At 50.2% G+C, this 21,750-nt stretch overlaps 1 protein-coding gene across 2 annotated transcripts in view; it reads left to right on the top strand.

Annotated features, from left to right (window-relative positions):
- Window positions 1-21,750, top strand: part of FAM234A (family with sequence similarity 234 member A) — a 1,050,028-nt gene that overhangs the window by 806,041 nt on the left and 222,237 nt on the right. The gene's annotated exons all lie outside the window — the stretch shown is intronic.

Genomic DNA, 21,750 nt, shown 5'->3' with positions numbered 1-21,750 from the left:
CAAACTGCAACCTTGTGTCCGAAGCCAGTGTGTCGCAAGATCCAAGTGTTAACACAAAGAGGTTGAAGGTGGGCACCACGTCCTGTTACTGTAGTTTTAATCAATCGTGATTCATTTAGTATTCATTGATCAAGTTTTAGCCTGGGGCTACCAGTCTGATGAAGGTCCTAAAGCATAAGGACCAAAATATGTGAAAAAAGAAGAGTGGAATAACTCTATTAAGACTGGTGCTATCAGTTTGCCCTTATAGTAGACTCTCTATATTGAATTTTTACGTAAATACAGTAATTACAGCACGGAATTGGAAGGTCCCTACTATAAGGGCAAACTGAGAGCACCAGTCTTAATAGAGTTATTCTATTTTTCTTTTTTCGCAAGATCCAACTGTGCCACCTTACCCAGTGCTACAAAACATGGGGAAGGGAGTTTACTCGGCCATACTGACATTTCTTTTGAAGACTGATTGTTCCTTTTTTGCATTACACATTCTCTTTACACATTTATTGTATTAGAAAGAGGACAAGCATTAGGTTTATTAGTATAGGCCATTTTATTTGGACTAAGGACTGACTAGGACTGTATTTTCTTTTTGTTTGGTCGAGAATATTTCCATCTTAGTTATAGGGCAAGATAGGAGTTTTCCAACCCCTTTTAAACCATCAATAAAGGTTTGTTTTGAAACTTCCAGCTCTTGTGTCCGTGTCTCCTTGTGATGTCATGCCTCACTCACAACACACAAACACAAGGTCCGACAACCTTTGTCTTGTTTAGGAACTTCGAGATTGAATAATATACAGAATGGAATTGGGAATCCTGATGATGTGGAAATTATAGTGTTGAGAAATACTCAGGGACAGCCAGAGAAAACCACCTCTTGTGACGATGATTAATGTTCCGTAACTTGCCTTTGAGGATGAGGAGGCATTAAAAAACAAAAGCATCTATTGATTTAGACACATTACGGGGTGCCTATCCATAATAGGATCAGATATAGTTAGATGTTGCTGCGTTTCAATGCCCAATCATCATACTGATTACATCCAGGTGTTTTTGCATTCTTGGGACCTAGTAGATGGAATCTTGGCTATAGATCTTCGAGTATTCCCCCCAACCGGGACTTGGATTCTTATTAGTCCCCATGCCCCTATATATAACAGCCGAGGAAAACTTGATAGCATACACATTGCTTTACCAGCAATTAGCAGCCCTTTATCTGTTTGTACATAACACTGGATGGGGAACAGTACGAGAGGGGTCAGGTGGACTGACTGGAGCGGGGTCCTGCCCTCCTCTGTTAGATATGGGTTGGCGATTTCTCTCATGGAATATTGCTGGGTTGGCAAAGAATGTGGAGGATACTGGCTGGACTGAATTTATGAGGAAGTTCCAGGTGATCCTCCTACAAGAAACATGGGCTATTGACAAAGTAGGACCTACAAGGGTTTCGATCATTTTGTGTTGTAGCAAAAAAGGGTTTAAGAGGTAGGCCGTGTGGGGGTCTCCTTATTTGGTTAGATTACACTCTGAATTGGGAAGTGATGGTGCTATCAACCAATATTGGAGAACTCCAGCATTTGGCTATCTGTACCAGGGATGATAACTGGATCTTATTATTTTATATGTATAATAGACCATCTGAAGCCACAGGATTAGAGGTGGTGGGGAAAAGATCCATGAATTGATTTATTCTTGGAAGGGGTCACACCATTTAAAAAATATTATAATAATAATAATAACAGGCAATCTAAATATGCAATTGGAACCCATACAAAAGTTGGAGGGGATCTCAGAAGACCAGGAAAGTGCCTGGAATGTTCTCCACTAATAGCAAACCGGCCAAGAATGGTTAACCCCTGTGCTATGGATACAACTCGATGTTTGAATAACATGGAGCCCAGGGCCTGTATTGGCCGGTTCCCAGAAGATCAACCAGCAAAACCGACTTTCTTTGGACATATTGGGAAGTCTATCCTAGATTACATTTTGATATCGGTTAAGGATTGGGTAAGGATTGGTAGTTTTCGAACACTTGAGAGAATTGAGCGACCATAAACCCTTAAGTGCATTGATGCAATTTGGCGTGGCAATTGATCCATTGTGTGAGAAGGGCTAAAGCCATAGTTATTATGAACACGCACGGAAAACAGTGAGGTCGACTAGAGTAATTGAGAAAGATTTAAAGCCCACAATATATAAAGCTATTTTGGTAAATCTTGTAATTGTTAGCTCAGACAGTGCCCCCGATGGGGAGATACTGATAAGAAGATGCAGAATGTAGTTCCGTGTATGACTTACACAGCCTCTAGAGTGAAAAAACTTGCAATAGTTAAATCTTGTTGGTATGATAAAAGCTGCATAAGATATTGGCATGTCTGAAAGTTCCTGGGATATTGGATAAGTCACATTTTAGAGGATATAGAAATGACTATAAAATTGTAATAGCAAAGAAAAAGAGACTGTCACTCAAAGATGTGAGTTATTGTAAAGGCATTTACAGAACGGAATTTTATTTCATATTGGAAATTGGCTGTTGGAAAAGAGGTGAATGGGGAAACAAGTCTCCAATGTTCTATTACGGCAGCAGTCTGACGATCGCATTTCGTATTTAATATTGAGGAAGGGAGCAAGGCAATATTGAGTGGGAAGGCATCTAGGCCGGATGGGGATACCGCTTCATTTTTACAGGAATGACGTAATGATTTGGGGCCCAATATTGTGTAAAATGTTTAATGCCGTAATGAGACTCTGGATGGCACCTGCCTCCTGGAGAAATGTGACAGTGGTACCTATATAAAAAGGGAAGGAGGGAACTGCCCCATTTCTCTTCTCAACAGTATGGGGAAGATGTATGCTAAGGCGATTTTGTTCCAACGCCAAGCCCGGGTTGAAGAAAATAAAATTGTCAGTGGCATTCAGGCAAGATTCCAAAGCCATAAGAGTACTGTTGACCAAGGTTTTCGGCAGTTCTTGCTGACCCAGAAGTACGTGTTGCTGAAAGTAAGGCTATGCGCTGTATTTGTTGCTCTCAGGACAGCGTTCAACAGTATCTCGAGGGAAGAACTATGGAGCATTATGATGGAAAGAGGGGCACCTCCAAAATTGATTACAGCTATTCGGTTGCTGTATGCTGATAACACAGCATCTCTTCACTTTCGGTTAGCCAGGGAACTAACCGTCTCATTTGAAGTAAAGAAGGGGGTAAGATGAGGCTGTGTCCTTGCACCCCTTCTCTTCAACCTATACATCGAGGGTTTTGAATCTGAAGTGTATGGGTTGCCCAATGATGGGCAAGGGTAGTTTCCCAGCTCGATTCTACACTGACGATGCATTGATATTATCAATTACACCACAAGGATTAAGAACTACACTGGGGGAGGCCACCAGGGGGCGCACAGGCAATGGCTGCCTGAGTGCACAGCTCCCGCCGAAGCCCGGGAATCCGAGGGGATTGAGCCCCCCCCCCTGAGACCCCCCTGCAAGTACAACCTTGGAGACCGACTCGGCGCCCCCCCGGCCCCCTGACGAGCGAAAGAGCGGAGCTCGATCTCCCCGGGGAGCCGGAGTTCGCAACCCGCGGCGCCTGGTGCGGGTGACGCAGCAGGATTGGAGCGGCCTCGGGACCGCGAGTGAGGCGGTCTCTCCCCGGGCGCACACGGCACCCCAGCCCGACTGGCCCTCACCCCCCTGTCAACAGCCCCCCCCCCCTCGGAGTGCGGGGAGCGACCCGGCCGGGGCCCGGGCCCCCGGGACTTCGGGGACGCGGCCGCGGGTCGGTCCTCTCCACCCCTCCCCCCCACAGCCCGACACAGAGCACAGAGCGCCGGGGCAGCCACACGGCGAGGAGGCGGCATCCGGGGGCCTGGAGCGGCGCCCCCGGAGAATCCGCGACCGCCCCCCCCCCCGGGAGTGGGGAGAAGGAGCGGGGCGGTCCCCCCCCGGGGACAGCATTGCAGGCGTTCACGGCCCGCCGGAGTCCAGGGCAGCGGAGGAGGCGGCATCTGGGGGCCTGGAGCGGCGCCCCCGGGGACTCGGAGTCCTCCCCCCCCCCCCCGGGAGTGTGAGAAAGGAGTGGGGCGGTCCCCCCCCCCCCGGGAGTCATCGCGGGCACTCGCGGCCCACCGGAATCCTGTGCAGCAGAGCAGGGGGAGCCCCGGTAGGCCTGGGTCTCGCCCCCCCCCACAGGTGAGCGGCCCGAGCGGGGTGGAACCCCAGGAGCGGAAAGACCGAAGGTGTGGTCTGTGGACCGGGGGCCCCGGACCCCCCCCAGAGACAGCACGGCCTGAAGAGGGGGTGACCAGGGTGCGAGGCCCCCGCCAGCAGCTGGTGGGGCGTGTGCCCGCCCAGGGGTGCCCCCCCCCCCCCACGACTCACGGCGCGAGCCACAATGTCCTTTCCCCCCTTGGACTGGAAGGTCGGGTCCCCTCGAACCACCATTCCCCCCCCTCAAGGAGACCGGAGGAGGCCCCAGAAGACCACGAGGCGCCTGAAAAGGGTGCGAGGCCCCTGCCTGGGAACAGGTGGGGCGTGTGCCCGCCCCCCCGGACCGTGTCACCCCATTCGGGACATCTGTGGAGTGCACAATCCAAGTAAGGAAGGACTGGCCAGCAGGGGACCCCCCACCCCCCGCCGGGGCCGCGGGGATCCAGACGACAGGGCACAGGAAAGAACCACATGAGCTGGAGGGAAGCCTTGCAGAGATGCCGCTTCCAGGAGGTTGTGAGAGGTGACAAAGGCTTAACCCGCGAAGGGACCATGGCCCAATCTGGGGACGCCACCCCCTCCTCGGCGGCAATGGAAAGGGGCTTCGCCTCGATCCTACAGGAAATTAGGAACATGCGCTCCGACATTGCCCAGAAATTTGAAAAAATGGACCAGAGGGTGGATAAGATTGAGGACAGGCTGCTACAGGTCGAATCCAACCAATCCTCCACAGCAGTCCAAGACATACAATATAGCATGAGGCTGGAGGCCCTGGAGAAGAGGGACGAGGAAAGGGCCCGGCAGATGGATGATTTCGAAAACAGGGAGAGGAGGAACAACCTCAGAATCTTTGGGGTGCCCGAAATGGAGGGGGAAACGGAGAGGGACGTCACCCGAGCACTACGAGACATCATCACTCTCTTGTTCGCGGAGGAAATGACAACCGAGCTAACTTTCGACAGGGTGCACAGGGCGGGGGGCAGGGCCGGGGCCCCCGGTCGATTCTGGTCCGGTTCCACTACTACTCGGAGAAGAGGCGGTCTCTCCCCGGGCGCACAAGGTGTTGGAGGAGGCCAGAAAGGCTAGGGAAATCACCTACAACAACGCCCAAGTCTCCATATATCAAGATCTCTCCGCCTACACGCTGGCCAGGCGTAGGATGTGCCACCCGCTCACACAGGTGCTTAAGGAAAAGGGAGTGCGCTACAGATGGGGCTACCCCTTTTCCCTGACTTTCGAATACATGGGCCAAAGATCGACCCTGATCACGGAAGAGGACATAAGGGGAGCCATACAAGAATATACAGTGGACACGAACCCCCGGAGGGGCCCGGAGGGGCCCATCGGGGCCGGAGCACGGGAGACCCGGGGGCCCTGGTCTGTCCGGCGAGAGGAGAAAGCGCACCGGCGCGAGGAAATTCAGGAAAATAAACACCCCCTCACCATCAAAGGACGGAGAACGTAACGACTCCGAGGACTGAGCACGGGGGCACCCTGGTGTGCCCTGGTCGGAGGGACGCAGACTCAGAGGACTCACTATCAACGTCCCTACGACCTGCAAGTAGGTGGGGTTCGCAGAGGGGTCACAGACGCGGGGGATCTTGGGGGGGGCTCAAGGAGATGAGCTTCTAATGCGGATTGCCTGGCCGAGGTGGGCAGGCTGGTGGTTCGGCCAAAAGCCAGCGATGGCAGAACTACTTGGCTGGACGCCGGGGCGGGGGGTCGGGGGGACCACGGGAGTTGGGGAAGTTCAGTTGCGGTTCGAGGAAGGGGGGCAGTTGGGGTTTTATCTTAGGCCCACCCGGGGGGAGGGGGCGGGGGGAAAAGGGGAACACAGAGTTGATACAACGGAGCATACGGGGAGGAGCGCAGGGAAGGAGTTGACCGAGAGAGAGGAACATAGTGACCATGGCTGACGGGCTGCCCGCCCTGGGGGTGGGCTCACTTAATGTCCGTGGCTTAAATACCCCCACCAAGAGGTCCCTGCTCTGTAGGGAATTTAGAAGGGCACACCTGGACTTTCTCTTCGTTCAAGAGACTCACTGGCCACGGGGGAAGGAGCCCAAAATGCGGGGAGGGGGAATTGGCGAGGTTTACAGTGCATCCCACAAGTGCAAAAAGAGAGGGGTCGCCATCCTAGTAGCAAAACATGTGGGCTTTGAGAATGAAGCCACGCTGAAAGACCCTGGGGGCCGTTATCTGCTGGTGCGGGGGTCCCTGCAGGGGGCCCCACTGACCCTAGCTGCCATCTATGCCCCAAACGAGGGCCAAGCCCAATTCTGGGAGGAGGTGGGGGACAAACTCAAGTACTTCATCCAGGCACGGTGGTGGTGGGGGTGGGACTTCAACATGGTTCTGGACCCCATCCTGGACAGGAAACGTGCAGGCCCGCAGTCCTCCAGGGCTGCGGACGAGATCATGGCGCGCACCTTCCAAAAAGTCAACCTAGAACTGGGCCTGTTGGATACGATCCCCGTCCCCAGAACAGACGCCCCCTCTTTTACATATTACTCAGCCATCCACACGTCATTCTCCAGGATAGACTACATCCTGGTGGACGAGACCCTACACCCATTTGCCTCGGGCCACAGGGTAGACCCCGTCTCCTGGTCTGACCACGACTTGGTCCGAATCACTATAGCAAGGGGAGGTCTATACAAACGCAGAGGGAGATGGAAGTGCAATGACTCCCTGTTAAAGGACGAAGTCCTAGCCCAGGAGGTCCTCGAGGCCATCACGGAATTCTTTGAACTTAATGACAAAGGGGAGGTGGGTTCACATACCCTCTGGGACGCCTTTAAGGCGACCTTACGGGGAACCTTGATCAAAATGGGAGCCCAGAAAAAAAGGCTAAGGGAGGGCCAGGAAAGGTACCTCAGGGAGAAAATCGCCCTACTCCAACCTGGGGGTCCCCCCACGGTTCCCCTTGACCGCCATCAGGTGACCGCACTGGACGACTATAGACTCCACAAGACGGAGAGTAGTCTCCAACTGGTCAAACAAAAGTACTATGAAAAAGGGGACAGGGCGGATAGGATTCTGGCTTGGAAACTGAGGGAGGTGCAGAGAAGCCGATTAGTGAAAGAGGTTAAGAACGAGGTGGGAAAGGTAGGCTACGATACGCCCCACATTGGCGAAGCCTTCCGCCGATATTATGAGAAACTATATTCATCCGAGTATAATGGGGAGGAGGCGGAGATGGTGGGGTTCCTGAATTCACTCCAGATCCCGGCCCTGACCAGGGAGATGGCGGAGGGGTTGGAGGGCCCTGTGACCGAGGATGAGGTAGAGCGTGCGATTGGAGGGATGAAGGTGGGCACTTCCCCGGGCGAGGACGGTTACTCGGTTTACTTCTACAAAAGGTTCCGCTCAACCCTTTCCCCCCACTTGGTGAAAGTGTTCAACGCGGTGTTGGAGGGGGGGTCCCTTCCGGACTCCATGATGGAGGCAATTATTGTGGTGCTCCCCAAGGATGGCAGGGACCCTAGGGAATGCTCCTCCTACCGACCCATCTCCCTGTTGAATGTTGATGTGAAGATTCTGGCCAAGGTGCTTGGGGGACGGTTGGAGGGGGTCTTGCCGAAGCTGGTCCACGGCGACCAGGTGGGATTTATTAGGGGGAGACAGGGCTCAGACAACATTCGGAAGACTATAGACCTGTTGCACTATGCCCAGAGGTCAGATTTGGACGTGAGCGTCCTGTCCCTAGATTCGGAAAAGGCGTTCGACACGGTGGAGTGGAGATTCATGGAACTTACCCTCCAGAAAATGGGCTTTGGTCCACACATCAGGGAGTGGGTGGCGGCTTTATACAGGGCCCCTAGGGCCAGGGTCCAAGTCAATGGCGGGTTATCGGAGCCCTTCCCCCTGTCGCGGGAGACAAGACAGGGATGCCCACTCTCCCCTCTAATCTATGTCCTCTCCATGGAACCCCTAGCCATAGCAGTCAAGAGCTCACTCAGAGATTAAGGGGATTAAGAGGGGGGAGGTGGAATTTAAGCTCTCCCTGTTCGCAGATTATATACTGGCTTATTTAGTAGACCCAAGATCCTCGCTACCCCCGCTCCTCTCCCTGATGGCTACCTTCGGGCGTTTCTCTGGTCTCAGGATCAATGCGTCCAAATCAGTCCTGCTCCCCATGAGAACCCAGGACCCGGGCTTGGACGCTCTTGCCAGCCTGGAAGGAATAACGGTGGGGAAGGCCTCCATTCGATACCTGGGAGTCCTCCTCACCCGGGATCTAACCAATCTAGCCCCTGCTAACTACGACCCCATTGTGTCAGGAATCACTGCAGATTTAAGGAGGTGGAGGTCAATGAGCCTGTCTTGGTACGGCCCATGACGGCTGTGAAAATGAACATTCTCCCGCGACTACTATATCTTTTCACCGCCCTCCCATCTGTAGTCCCTGACCGGACCTTCAGAGTCCTTCAGAATGCGGTGCGGGAGTTCATATGGCAGGGCAAGACCCCGAGAACCGCCAATAGGGTCTTGACCTTACCGAGGGAGGAGGGAGGGTTTGGGTTGCCAGACTTTCAACTCTATTTCCGGGCCGCCCAGCTGCGCGTCCTCCTAGAACACATGAAAGAGGGGATGGGCACTTACTGGTCATATCTGGAGGACATGGACGCTCACCCACTAAAGATTCGAGACCTCCTGTGGGCCCCTAGCAAGTTTATTCCGAACAGACTCAAATCCCACCCAACCCTGGGAGTCCTCTGGACGATCTGGAGGGAAAGCCCCCAGACGGCACACCTAACATCGTGGCCATCACCGATGTCCTCCCTCTGGGGTCACCCACTCAAACTGGGAAGCAGGGGGTTCCGCAACGCCCAGTCGTGGTCCGACCTGGGAATGGAGTGGGCGGGGCAGATGTTTAGGGAAGGAGAATTCCGGCCATATGAGGAACTGAGGGACGCCCTCGGTCAGGGGTCCCTCTCCATATTTGAATACATCCGCCTGAAGGGAATCCTATGTGACCAGGCCTGGGGCCAGAACCTGAAAAGACAGCTGACCCCCTTCGAGAAACTCCTGGACTCGGCAACCTCCAGGAAGGGTGCGGTATCAGGGATGTACAAGCTACTGAACATGGTTAACCTAGGGGAGAGAAGGGGGTTCTGCACGCTCTGGAATGACTTAGCGGGGGATGAGATCTCGGAGGACGCCTGGTCGAGAATATTTAAAATAGCCTTCCATGGGAACTTGTTTACGGCGGACATGGAACACAACTTTAAGTGGCACAGAGAACCAGTGAAGTTGGCTAAAATGTACACGGGAGTGTCCCCCGCTTGCCCAAGGGGATGTGACCAGGTCGGTACGAGAGGGCACATGTGGTGGCACTGCCCGAAAGCTCAGGCATACTGGGAGAAGGTGAGGGGCTGGATCGCCGAAGTTTCAGAAGAGCTTCTCCCCCAGAACCCCCTGACAATGCTGCTGGGCCTCCCCCCGGAGGACATGGACATACCCCGATACCCTAGAATGTGGGAGACAATGTTGAGGGCGGGAAGGGTTGCACTGGCCCAGAAATCGAAGAGCCTGGAGACCGCTTCGAAGGAGGACTGGCTAAAAAAGGTAAAAAACATGTTCCTGATGGATAAACTGACGGCAATGATGAACAATGACTTGGGCTCTTTCCAAGCAAACTGGTACGGGGTACAGCAGACCTGGGGCTGGGATGTGCATTGATCCTCAGGGGGGACAAGGAGTGGACAGGGCCCACGGCCCGGGGGACGATGGTAGTTCATCAGCCATTCAAGTAGTCAACGCTCTCGCCCTTCCTGGAGCTCCAGACTTTCGGAGCTTGTATAGCGGCTCCCCAGCAAAATGTTTCTATGGGGACTAAGTTTTTCTGCCTTTTTTCCTTTTTTTGGGGGGGGGTGGGTGCGTTAGGAGTGGGTGAGGGGGGGGAGATCTTTGGGCCTGTTACTTGCACAATTTGTGAAAATGTTTTGCGCCTTTTGTTATATTATGAAAATGCCAATAAAACAAAGTTTAAAAAAAAAAAAAAAGAACTACACTGGGTATATTTTTTAATACATGTGGGGCTGTGGGGGCCTTTGAATACTGATCAGACAAAAATGTTGGTGTTTAACCTGCAGTTCACTAAGTACAAAAGTCTGGACATTTATGTGCATGAAAGCAAACTATGACTGGGTTTTATGATTATATAGGAATTAGATTTCATGAGAACTGTGGATGGTCCTTTCAAGGCTTGTTCAAATTTGGGAAAGTACAGTGGGGCAACCTATTCTCTTTTTGTAAAGCATGGGAGAGGAGCAATCTCTCCTGTCTTGGGGTTATATCGAAGGCAGGCGATACCAGCTTCAATCTTTGGAGAAATATGGGGCTATGGGAGTATGAGTGTTCTGGAGAAAGTGGAGAAGGGATCCCTAAAAAAATGTGTTATGCCCCAAAGTTCCGTCTGCACTTGGAATTAGACATCTACCCAATAGGAAATCTGTTTTCTGTATACCCAGTATACTATTTGCTCTGGCTGTGGAGCTTGGAAGTCTGGTGACTTACTCAGATGCATTACAACATCTACTCAGCCTGGAAGGGGGGGACATGTACCTCATGGGCAGTTCATGTTAAGAATCAACTAATGGTGTTGAATGAGGCCGCATTGTGGGATTACCTGGATAAGATGGACAAGTGTGCCCTGGCCAGGATAAAGAGAATTGTAAAAAATAAGCTGCTGATTTTGGTCTCAGTTAGAAGACTCATACTGGGCCCAACCTATATTGAGGACAAACTAGCTTTTGGTTTAGGTTGCTGTTTAGACTACATACAGCCGCCATATGAGAAATCTTGTATATTCGGTTCAGGATGGGAAGGCTCCACTTGTCATCGTTTACTAAATCCTGGGGTCAGGGCAGATCTGGAATATGCCCACTATGTGGCCTGGAAATGGAAATTGTTGTCCACTTTTTGTTTGTGGGAAATTGAAACAATGGTAATTTGATATTTGAGACCCCTTTTTAGGATTGCTGGCCTTCAATCGACTATTGAGGCTTTGAGGTTCTATAGAGCTTTTAGCGAGCACCCCATTGTATTCAGTTTCCCGATATGGGATTCGGTCAAAATGACCAAATCCAAATGACCACCACCAAAAGCTCTAAAATCCATAGTACTAAATGTCCTACTGACTAAATGTTCGTAGGACACTTTGTAATATCTATTTGGTGGTGTAGATCATTTGGTTAAAAGAAAAAGGCTGCAGGGGTGTCCCCGCTGTCCCGCTCACTATACTTTATAGTATAGTGAGCGGGAGTTGTGGCGCACACCCCTGCAGCTGAACCAACAAAAAAACAAAAGGCTGCGGGGGTATCCCGGCAACACCATGCTCACTATAGCTCTATAGACCTGCAGCGAGGGCCGTACTGGCCGTTATGGACCCTGAAGACTGAATTAATGGCCCGAGCGAAGCTTTTAATTAAAGTATAATGAATGAGAAACATTTAAAGTAGAAAGAAATGCAAAATTATACTTGCCTTTTAATGTATGCAAATATAGGGTTGAACTACTTACAAATTACTTGCATGTCATTTAAAAATCTAAACCGTGGATTCCAAGATGGCCGCTGGGGTGACAAGTCGCGTCTAAATCGTGCTCTCCCCGGGCCGCCGAAATAAGCACGATTCAGCAGCAAAACACACGCGGCAAGAGAGCGGATCGCCCCCCCCCCCCCAACCTACACCCCCCAAGACGTCCGGTAGAACGACCATCGGAGAGCTGGGAGCGCCGAGGAAGCGAGGAAAGCTGTGACCGCCCTTCCCCCAACGGGAGGTCTCCACCGCCCGAACGGCACAACACCGTAGCGGATCGAGACGACAACGCTTCGTAAAAAAAAAGAGTTGGAGGGGCTGGGGCGAATTCCCCCCCCCCCCCCTGCACCCAGCCAAGGCATACCGAGCTAAAAGAATCGGACCGGGGTGCGGCGGCGGCGTGAAGGCGGTGAAGCCGGCGAACCGGCCCCTCCCCCCCCATCGAAGACGCCCTGAGCCAAGGAACTTGGAGGGGCAGCCGTGGCGGCAGGGTCCCCAACACTTGGCCAGGAGGCGCAACCAGCAAGAAGTACAAGGAGCGAGGGGCCAGAGACCGCTACGCACTGACCGTGGGTAGTGTGCGGACGACGCTGAAGGTTGGCGAGTGGCTCCCGCTGTAACGCTCACCTGATTCCCGTAGAGGCGCTGGTCTTGACTGGGCGTATACCGTATCTTCAAAGGTGATGTGTACCACACGGCTGGCTCTTTGGGCTGGACCTCTGTGCACTGTATGTCTGACTCGAAGGGTAAGATGTCTTAGGTAAGTGAACGCCGTGCTCTCCATCTGCCTCGGGGCAGGGTGCTGTAACCAGGTTCTTCACTGGATAAGGGGAGCAGGCCTCTTGACTTCAGAGGACTGCTGTCCGTCGTTTACTGCACGAACGGTAAGTTTCGAGTACTTCTAATGTCTTTAAAGTCTTTAGTAATGATGTCTCTTGTTTTGCAGGGTTCCGGCGATGGTGGATGACGGGCTGAAGTGAGTTGAAGATGGAGCCCGTGTGATGAATAGAAGCGCCTGGAAGCACGTAAGTAAGCGCTTGTTGCCTGCTTCACGATGCGCTCTGTCTTTTTATTTTGCAGGTACAAGTTCGGAGCGGCTGCAGGGTGCCGGAATACCCACTGGGTTAGATGTGGAAAGGAGTAATGGCACGTGAGCATTAAAGTTCCCCAATGTCTTTAAACGCACCTTGTTTTGTCTTTCAGATGCGGGATGCAGCGCCGAAGGCCTCCGGAGCGTGCGAAGAGTTGGTAAGCTTTTGTCTTTCAGATGCCGGAATGCAGTGTGAAGACCTCCGGAGCGCACGAAGAGTAGGTAAGCCTTTGTCTTGCAGATGTCGGAATGCAGCGCGAGGCGTTGGTGACAGCCGATGGACCAGGTTAGTGAAGAGCTGTCACTGAAGACTGTAATGCTAACCTGTTCTTTCTTGTCTTTATAGGTGTTGCTGAAGACTGGATTCAGGATGGTAAGCCTTTTTCCTTAGGCCCAGGATCAGATGCAGAAGACATGATGAGCGTTCTGCTGCAGAGGATGCAGAATAACGCAAAGCAAGATTCATCCATCGGGTGTGGTTTAAATAGCCTCCTGTAGTGCTTAGGTGTCTCCTTCCACAGCCACGCCTAGGTAAGAAAAGAGTTCCTGCTTTCCAGAAGAGTTCCAGTGTTCTGAACCTAGGGAGTGGCTCCTGCCCCATCCAACAGGAAAAGTAGTTCCAAACAGAAGAGAATCAGAGGCTCAACTGGCAGGCAAGTAAGCAGCATGGTCTGCTGCAGGTAAGTCCACCCAAGCATTGAGCCCGGCGCTTCCAGCGCTGGGACTGGGCATATTTATGAGCCTGGTGCCACTGGCGCCAGGACTGGGTCCAAAAGGTCCCAATTGGGACTGGTTGGCACTCGGAACCTGGGTTATGGATCTGCTTCCAAGGGAGTTGGGAAAACCCTGACCTTTTGGAAGCAGAGATCATGACACCCGCCCTGTGCGGGCCCCACGGATAGCTGCGGGGAGACAGACGGACACCCGGATTCAAATCCCCCCAGAGGTGAGCGGAGCAGAGTAGGGAAATAGACTGGGCCAAGTGTATACCCCTGGCACCCCCACATAGCATAAACGGGGCAATCTAATTACCAAAGGGAAGAGACACAGCAATGGCGGTCTTACGAGGGGCACTGGGGAACCCATCGGAATGACGGGATCCAAGTGGGGTGGCCCCGCTGCCGAGATAGGAAACCCTGACCAGGAAAAGAAACCCGCACAATCAAGTAAGGGGCCACTCAAGAAGGCCCTAACAGGCACGGGCTCAACAAACGGGGGCGGCATCGGGTGATCCACGACGGCATCGAACGGAACATGTCGAGGGCAAAAAGCAAAAATAACGCTACCCAACAGGCCCCGCAGACATCGAAGCACGATGCAAACATCCTACAACTATGGTCAAGGGAAGCCCCAGGAGAACCAACAAGGCGAAGGCATGACGCAGACGAACCCCCAACACCCACCCTCTAGGGATGACATGCAATCATGGTTCCCGGAGCTGTAGGAAAAATTCATGTCTTCAGTACAGGAGCAGTTCACGACGATGAAAAACGACATGAAACAGGCGGTACAGGACCTCAGGGTCGATGTGGCCAAACTGGAGGAGAGAACAGACATATTGGAAAGAACGGTCCTTGGGGTCGAGGAGGAAACGCAACAGGTTAGCGAAACTCTGGAACACTTGGTGAGACTCACCCATAACCTGGAAATACAATGTGAGGAGTTGGAGAACCGCTTCAGACGGTCTAACATACGCATCAAAAACATGGCGGAAACAGTACTGGACAAAGACCTTATGACTGCAGTGAAGGAGGTGTTCAGGGATATTCTAGATGCACCAGAGACAGATACAATCGGTGTGGACAAGGTCCACAGGGTTGGACCAAAAACATCTGGAGCACCGGGAGAAAGACCACGGGATGTTCTGGTGGCGCTCTCCTCATACCCACAAAAAGAGAAGATCCTGAGGAAGCCTAGAGAAATGGATCATATCGGAATGAACAGACAAGAAATTCAACTCTACCAAGACTTGGCCCTGGTCACATTGCAAAAAAGAAGAGCGATGGCCCCACTAGTCAAGGCTTTGGTGGCGACTGAAATCCGATACAAGTGGACATTCCCGTTTGGACTGACCTTCACATGGGAGGGGAAACCAACAAGAGCGACCACAAGGGAAGAGGGCTTCAATATTATGGGGCTCCAGGACGATGGGGAGGAAGCGGATCAAGCAACATCAAAAGGGCAGCAAATGAGAAAACCAAGAGGCTGGGAAACAATTAAACAAAAAAGGCCAATCTCGGGAAGGGAAAGCCGTAAGAAGCTGCCATGAACAGATAAAGAGAAAAGGAATGTCGTGGGTATCCCCAGCGACAGCCACACAAGGCACCCTTGAGGGGGGACGGAGGAAAAACAAAAAGAACTGCTGCAAGAAAGGCAGCAACGGCGGCCCGGGAGGGACCCACCGGCTTGGAATCCGGTAAGGACAGACAGGAATGTGGAGTTTAGGATCCCCTACAAAAATTCCCCCCCGAGAGGATGGAGGGCAGGGAGCTGTGGGCGCAACGCCCTGGCATCAGTAGGAACCCTCGCCCTGCTCAGGGGCAACATGTTTGGTTTATGGTTATTTGTTGGGATTGGTGAGTTCAAGGGAAGGGGAAACAGGGATGGGGGCAAGAAAACCAGAGCAGCGGCAAAGAAAGGGGACGCAATGCTTAGGTGCACGTTCCTTACTAAATGGGGAAGATATGCATTGTAACATATAATATCAGGGGGATGAATCATCCCACGAAACGGGTGAAACTGGAGAAACTACTCAAAAGGGAAAGGGCGGACCTGCTACTCCTCCAAGAAACTCATATTAGAGCAAGGGACAAACAGAAAACCCGAGTAAGGGGATACAAAATATGGGCTCAGGTGAATACAACAGAAAAAAGATCAGGGGTCCTGATAGCGGTGAGGGATGGAAGGGATGCCAAACTGGAGGACGCAATTACAGATAAGGAGGGAAGGTATGCGTTCGCAAACGTGGTGCTGGAAGGGCAGCGGATCACCCTTGCATCAGTATATGCACCCAATGTGGGACAGGATGGCTTTCTTAGTGATACCCTGGGAAAACTAGAAACCTTTGCAAGGGGGGAGGTGATTATGGGGGGAGACCAGAATATGGCATGGAACCCACAACTGGATAGAGGCACAGGAAATGTACATGGCCAAGGGGCACCGTCAAAACGCCTCAAACATCAGATGGACCAACTAGCCCTAAACGATGTGTGGAGGGAACTGAAAGGGGAGCAAAGAGGGTATACATATTTCTCTCATGTGCATAACTCCATGTCAAGAATTGACTACTTCTGGGTATCAGTGGGGCTCATGGGCAAGATCCAGGGGCTGGAACTGGGTGCTATAGCACTATCCGACCATGCAACCCTTTGGCTTGATTTGAAACACCTGGGGAAAACTAATGGTCTTTGGAGGTGGAGGCTACCAGGGGACATAATCCAAGACCCGGTTACGGGGGAATCCATAAGGGAAATGATAGAATACTTCACGCAAAATGACACTGGGGAAGTATCTATGAGCACAGTCTGGGAGGCGTTTAAAGCGGTTATCCGCGGGAAGATAATGGCACTGAAAATCACGAAGGAGAAACAGAGGTATATGTGGGGAAAGGAACTCGGAACTACAGGAGAAAATCTTGACACAGCCCACTAGAGCTCTAAAGAAATCACTAAGACACACACAGGGCCAACTAGAGATGCTACGCACAAAAGGAGCAGAGAGGAGCTTACTGCACCTAAGACAAAAATACTACATTAAAGCAAACAAAGCAGATAGGCTGCTAGTACGACAACTCTGCGCGAAGCAGAAAGACACCACGATAAAGAACATCATAGACATGAAAGGCGAACACCTCACGCGCACACAAGACATAGGGGAATTGTTTAGAGAATACTACCAGAAACTTTACTCCACAGACCACCCGGAGGTAGACGCACAGGACACACATCTAAAAACACTCAACTTTCCGCAAATCTCAGAAGTAGACGGGCAGTCCCTCGAGAACCCTATAAGGGAAGAGGAAGTTAAAAAAGCAATAAATGATCTTCCGATAAAGCACCAGGTCCGGATGGCTACACCGCCCCATTTTATAAAAAATACGCGGATCTGCTAATCCAGGTCCTTACCAAGCTACTAAACTCATTTAAAGATGGTGGCAATGTGACCCCCACAATGAACGAAGCGAAGGTCCTAGTATTTCACAAACCAGGGAAGAACCCATCATTCCCAGCATCATATAGACCAATCTCCCTAATAAATATAGATGCCAAAATATACACTAAGATATTAGCAGCAAGAACTATCCCCGCTTCTATCAAAGCTAATCCATCTAGATCAATCGGGCTTTATCCCAGGAAGGCAAACCCACGACAACATTAGAAGGATCATTCACTTGGTAGAAAAAATAGGCATAACGCAAACCCTGGCAATTCTACTTGCAGTAGATGCAGAGAAAGCCTTTGACCGGGTAGAATGGTCCATGCTATTTAAGACCCTGCAATTCATGGGTTTTGGGGAACACTTTATTGCAAGAATAAGAGCGAACTATAACTCCCCAACCTGCAGAGTGGCCGTCAATGGGGAGGTTACTGAAAAGGTATTTATATCCCGTGGAACAAAACAGGGCTGTCTGCTCTCCCCACTACTATACGCTATCTTTCTAGAACCCCTACTAATGAAATTAAGAGAATCCACACATATTAAAGGGATAGACATGGCAGGCATACAACATAAGGTAACCGCATACGCGGATGATATGTTAATAGCACTTGAGGAGCCGGACCGAACATTGGCGGCAGTGGTTGGGGAGATGGAGGACTTTGGGGCCATCTCAGGCCTAAAAATTAACAGGAACAAATCGGAAATCTTAATACTGGCGGGAGACAGGGGAGAGATAGAAAGAGAAGCAAAAGCACTGAACCTCAAGATCGCAGCAGAAGGCATTAATACATCGGAATAACATTAACACACAGGGTAGGGCAGCTTTATGGTAAAAATTACCCCCAGCTTCTTGCAAGTGTACGCAGAGATTTGGAAAGATAGAATCCCCTGTTGATCTCTTGGTGAGGCAGAATTCAAACGGTGAAGATGACCATCCTCCCAAAGCTTCTATACTATTTCCAGGCGCTTTGGGTGGCGGTACCCAGAACATTCTTTAAAACATTATCGAAAGTAATCACATCCTTTGTGTGGAAGGGGAAAACGCTGAGGTTGGCCAAGGCAATTTTAACCGCACCAACCGGGGAAGGTGGGCTGGTGCTCCCTCACTTCCAGAAATACTACCAAGCGGCCCAGTTAAAGGTTCTACGGGAATGGCTGGGCGACAATCCGCAACCGATCTGGGCAACACAAGACAGAGCAGTTGCAAGAACCCCGCTAGTAGAACTCCTCTGGAAACAGAAACAACACAGACACCCCAACATAGGGATTAGTGAAATAATGAAAACAACTATGGAGGCGTGGGACATCCAAACACGAAAAGGTTTAATGACCACCACGCTAGGCCCATTCACCCCCATTTGTAGGAATCTGCAGTTCCCACCGGGGATGGAGCAGGGGGCATATGAAAGTTGGGAGGAGGCAGGAATAACAAATTGGGGAAATGTTCATTAACAATGAAATTAGACCTTACGAATGCAGCGACGCGAGCTCATCACTGTCCAAACGGGATAAATTTAGATACGAACAACTCAAACACTGGCTAAAATCCCCGGAAATTGCAAAGGCAGCAACGAGAACCCTCACTCCGTTTGAGATATAAGTTACAACCAACTCAGGGGCAAAGAAATGGGTATCGACTCTATATTCCTTTATCAACACTCAGGAGGAGGAAATTAAGTGGACATACATGACCAAATGGAGCAGAACTCTGGGGGAAGAACCGACGAGAAAACAGTGGGTCGACTTATGGACACTGATCCCCAAAATGACTAGATCAGCACAAATAAGAGAAATGTGGATAAAAATAGTTACACAGTGGCACTATACCCCAGAAAGACTCCACACAATGTTCCCAAAAACATCAAATCTATGCTGGAGGGAATGCGGAGAGGTGGGGACGTGGAAACACACCTGGTGGGCCTGCAAAGGAATACAGCCGTTTTGGGAAGAAGTTAAGGGTGAGATGGGGAAAATATTTCCAAATGATGGACAAATGGGAGAGGGTGTTTGGATGTGTGGAATAGGAGATGAAACAGCTAGAAGATGCAAAAAAGCACAATGGAGAAGCTTTATGGGGCTACTCATTGCGGGATGGACAACAATAGCCCAGAATTGGAAAAAGAAAAATACCCCATTGATTTTCACGTGGCTACAAAAAGTTTGGGCTCAGCTGGCGATGGAAAAAGTCACTCACACAATCCAAGGAACTAGGGACAAGTTTGCAAAGGAATGGAGAGGAGTCCTAGAGTATCTCCAGTCAGACTTTATGGAACAATGGTGCCCACACAACATTAAAGTAACAGACATTTTTAGTGCATAATGTTATCCCCGAAATCAAAACATGTGTGCCCCCGGGGAGGGGGAGAGGGGCTTGGGGGGGGGGGGAAGTTGTTACAATGTTTGGTGAACGTTGATATCTGAAAACTAAAAAGACATGTTTTAAAAAAAAAAATCTAAACCGTGTAATACAGCTATTTTACCCATATTTACTATGTGCATGTAGCTTTAATTACTAACTGTGAGGTACTTACATTTCTTCAGTGCCTTCCTAGCAATCTTCTGCAGCCCAACGTGTCTTTTCTTATAACATGGCTGTTTCAGTGCAGCCCGCGGTACTGGTGGATATTGACAACTGAAAATGAAAGGAAGTTTGCTTCTTTGATGGGGCGGGCCACGCCAGGCATGCTGCAAAGGCAACACAGCACACAGAACTTTAACTTTTTCAGTTCTGTGTGCCGTGTTGAAATCAACTGCTGCCGCCCAATTTTTCCAGGCTGTAATCAATCTGCGGGCAATACCAGTTTGTATAGCCCGCAGATTGACCACTCATGGCCATCAAACACCCTCTAGGGTGTTTTAATATACTATACAGTATAGTAAGCAGGGGTTGCGGGGGGATCCCTGCAGCTGACCCAATAAAAAAAAAAGGACCCTGCGGCGCTGGTTCTCAATCGCAAAAGTGAAAGGGAACCAGCGTGGCAGGGACACATCGCGCCGCAATGAAAGATAAGTTGGGGTGTGGGCGGAGGTGGGGATGTGGGCGGGGGTTAGTGTTTGGATAGATTTTGGGTTGTTTTACCGTGGCTGGAAATGTACGAACAATTTTGTGTAACGTACATTTCTCATTTCCGTTGCGTACATTTTATCCGTGGTAAAACGACCCCAAATCCCGATATGTCCACAGGGCTTGGTTGCTTAGGTTGAAGATAATAGATATGGGCAGCAGTGATGAGGACCTGAGTCCTAATATTAGAATTTTAATGAGGTTGTGAGTATACTCTCCTCACAATTGTATTGCCTGTTTTGGGTAAATAGTTTGAAACTATTTAGTGTTTTTGGAAATGAGCTTGAAAATATCCTGATTTTGTAAAACGTTTGATGGTTTTAACAAAATTTCTATTTTTGTAAGTCTGTTTTTATATGTAATTTATGGTTTTATTCCAAATAAAGTATTGAATTTATTGACTATATAATCATACAAACCGTAATTATCCTCAACTACACCAAAACTACTACAGCCTCATTATAATACGCAATACGGGTCTTATAAATCCGGTAAAAATGTTGTTATATCACTACCCAATCTGGCATCCAGTTAGATCGTATGATGTAGTTAGATCATAAAAGGTGGTATTTACAATCAAGGTTACCTTGGAGACTGTGGTACGCCGGAGGCCGCCATCTTGTGGGTATCACGAAGGTTCCTATTCTGTTACCCACTATATGGATAAAGGCAATTACAATATTTCTACCATAGATCTATTCAACTCGAGGTCCCCATAGGTGAAACATTTGCCAATGTGTAGGTAATAATGAAGGAAGGGTTTATCCACACGAGTATGTATGCATATCAACAATCTTGCAGTCTTCTAATATAAATGTATCTCATTGTTCATGCAAACATAAAAAATGTACATCAGTGTTCATAATCTATATCACTCCATGCATTTCCCCTTTTTAGTGTAATATCCTATAGCTAGTTCGTCCATAGCTATTAACAAAGCCTCTCTGATGTTTATAAAGCCTCTCGTGAGATCCTGCTCACAATTTCCAACCCACTTGTATAGCCAATAAAAAAAATGTTATTAGGCAATACGCTCAGGCCTGGAACTATGGGCCCCGGGGGCATTACCTGATGCGGTAATACCCCCCTCGCTCCCTCTCCCGGTGAGGGGCATATTGCCATTAGTACCCAGGCCCGGTAGACTGGGGTACTAATAGTGTTTTTTTCTGGTTGCAAGACGTTCGCAACCGGAACAAAATAATGGCCACTGCGGATTGGGATATGTAGTATATTTTACCTTTCCATGGCGGCCATAGTAAACAAAGAAAATGGCTGCCATTAAACAAGCCCTTTCCATGGCGGCCATTAAAATAAATGGAAAAAAAGTAAACCAAAAAATGGCCACTATGGAAAGGGAGAAGGGACTACGTGTAGTCCCTTCTCTCTTTCCATGGCAGCCTCATGGGAGAATCCGATGTGCGTAAGCGAGTTTGTAAGGAACGGGAATGAATGCTGGGGACCGGCGCGTGGGAGATGCAATTACACGAGTGGGATTACTAGCAGATAAGAATTGCAGAAGCACCAATGAGTGCGTAGATTTTAAAGAAAATATGACACGCTGGGTACTAAAGTCCATTGTCAAATCCATACAATATATTATTCAACATGAGTCGCCATGATGGTCTTTACAATTACATGGCTCTAGGTGGTAATCAATCACATCTGTCTCATCAGTAGTGGCCTGTGTGTAGCTA

This window comes from Ambystoma mexicanum, chromosome 2q, assembly GCF_040938575.1.
Source record: "Ambystoma mexicanum isolate Mex_15411 chromosome 2q, UKY_AmexF1_1, whole genome shotgun sequence".
NCBI lineage: Eukaryota > Metazoa > Chordata > Amphibia > Caudata > Ambystomatidae > Ambystoma > Ambystoma mexicanum.
This window is presented reverse-complemented; position numbering and strand designations above follow the sequence as displayed.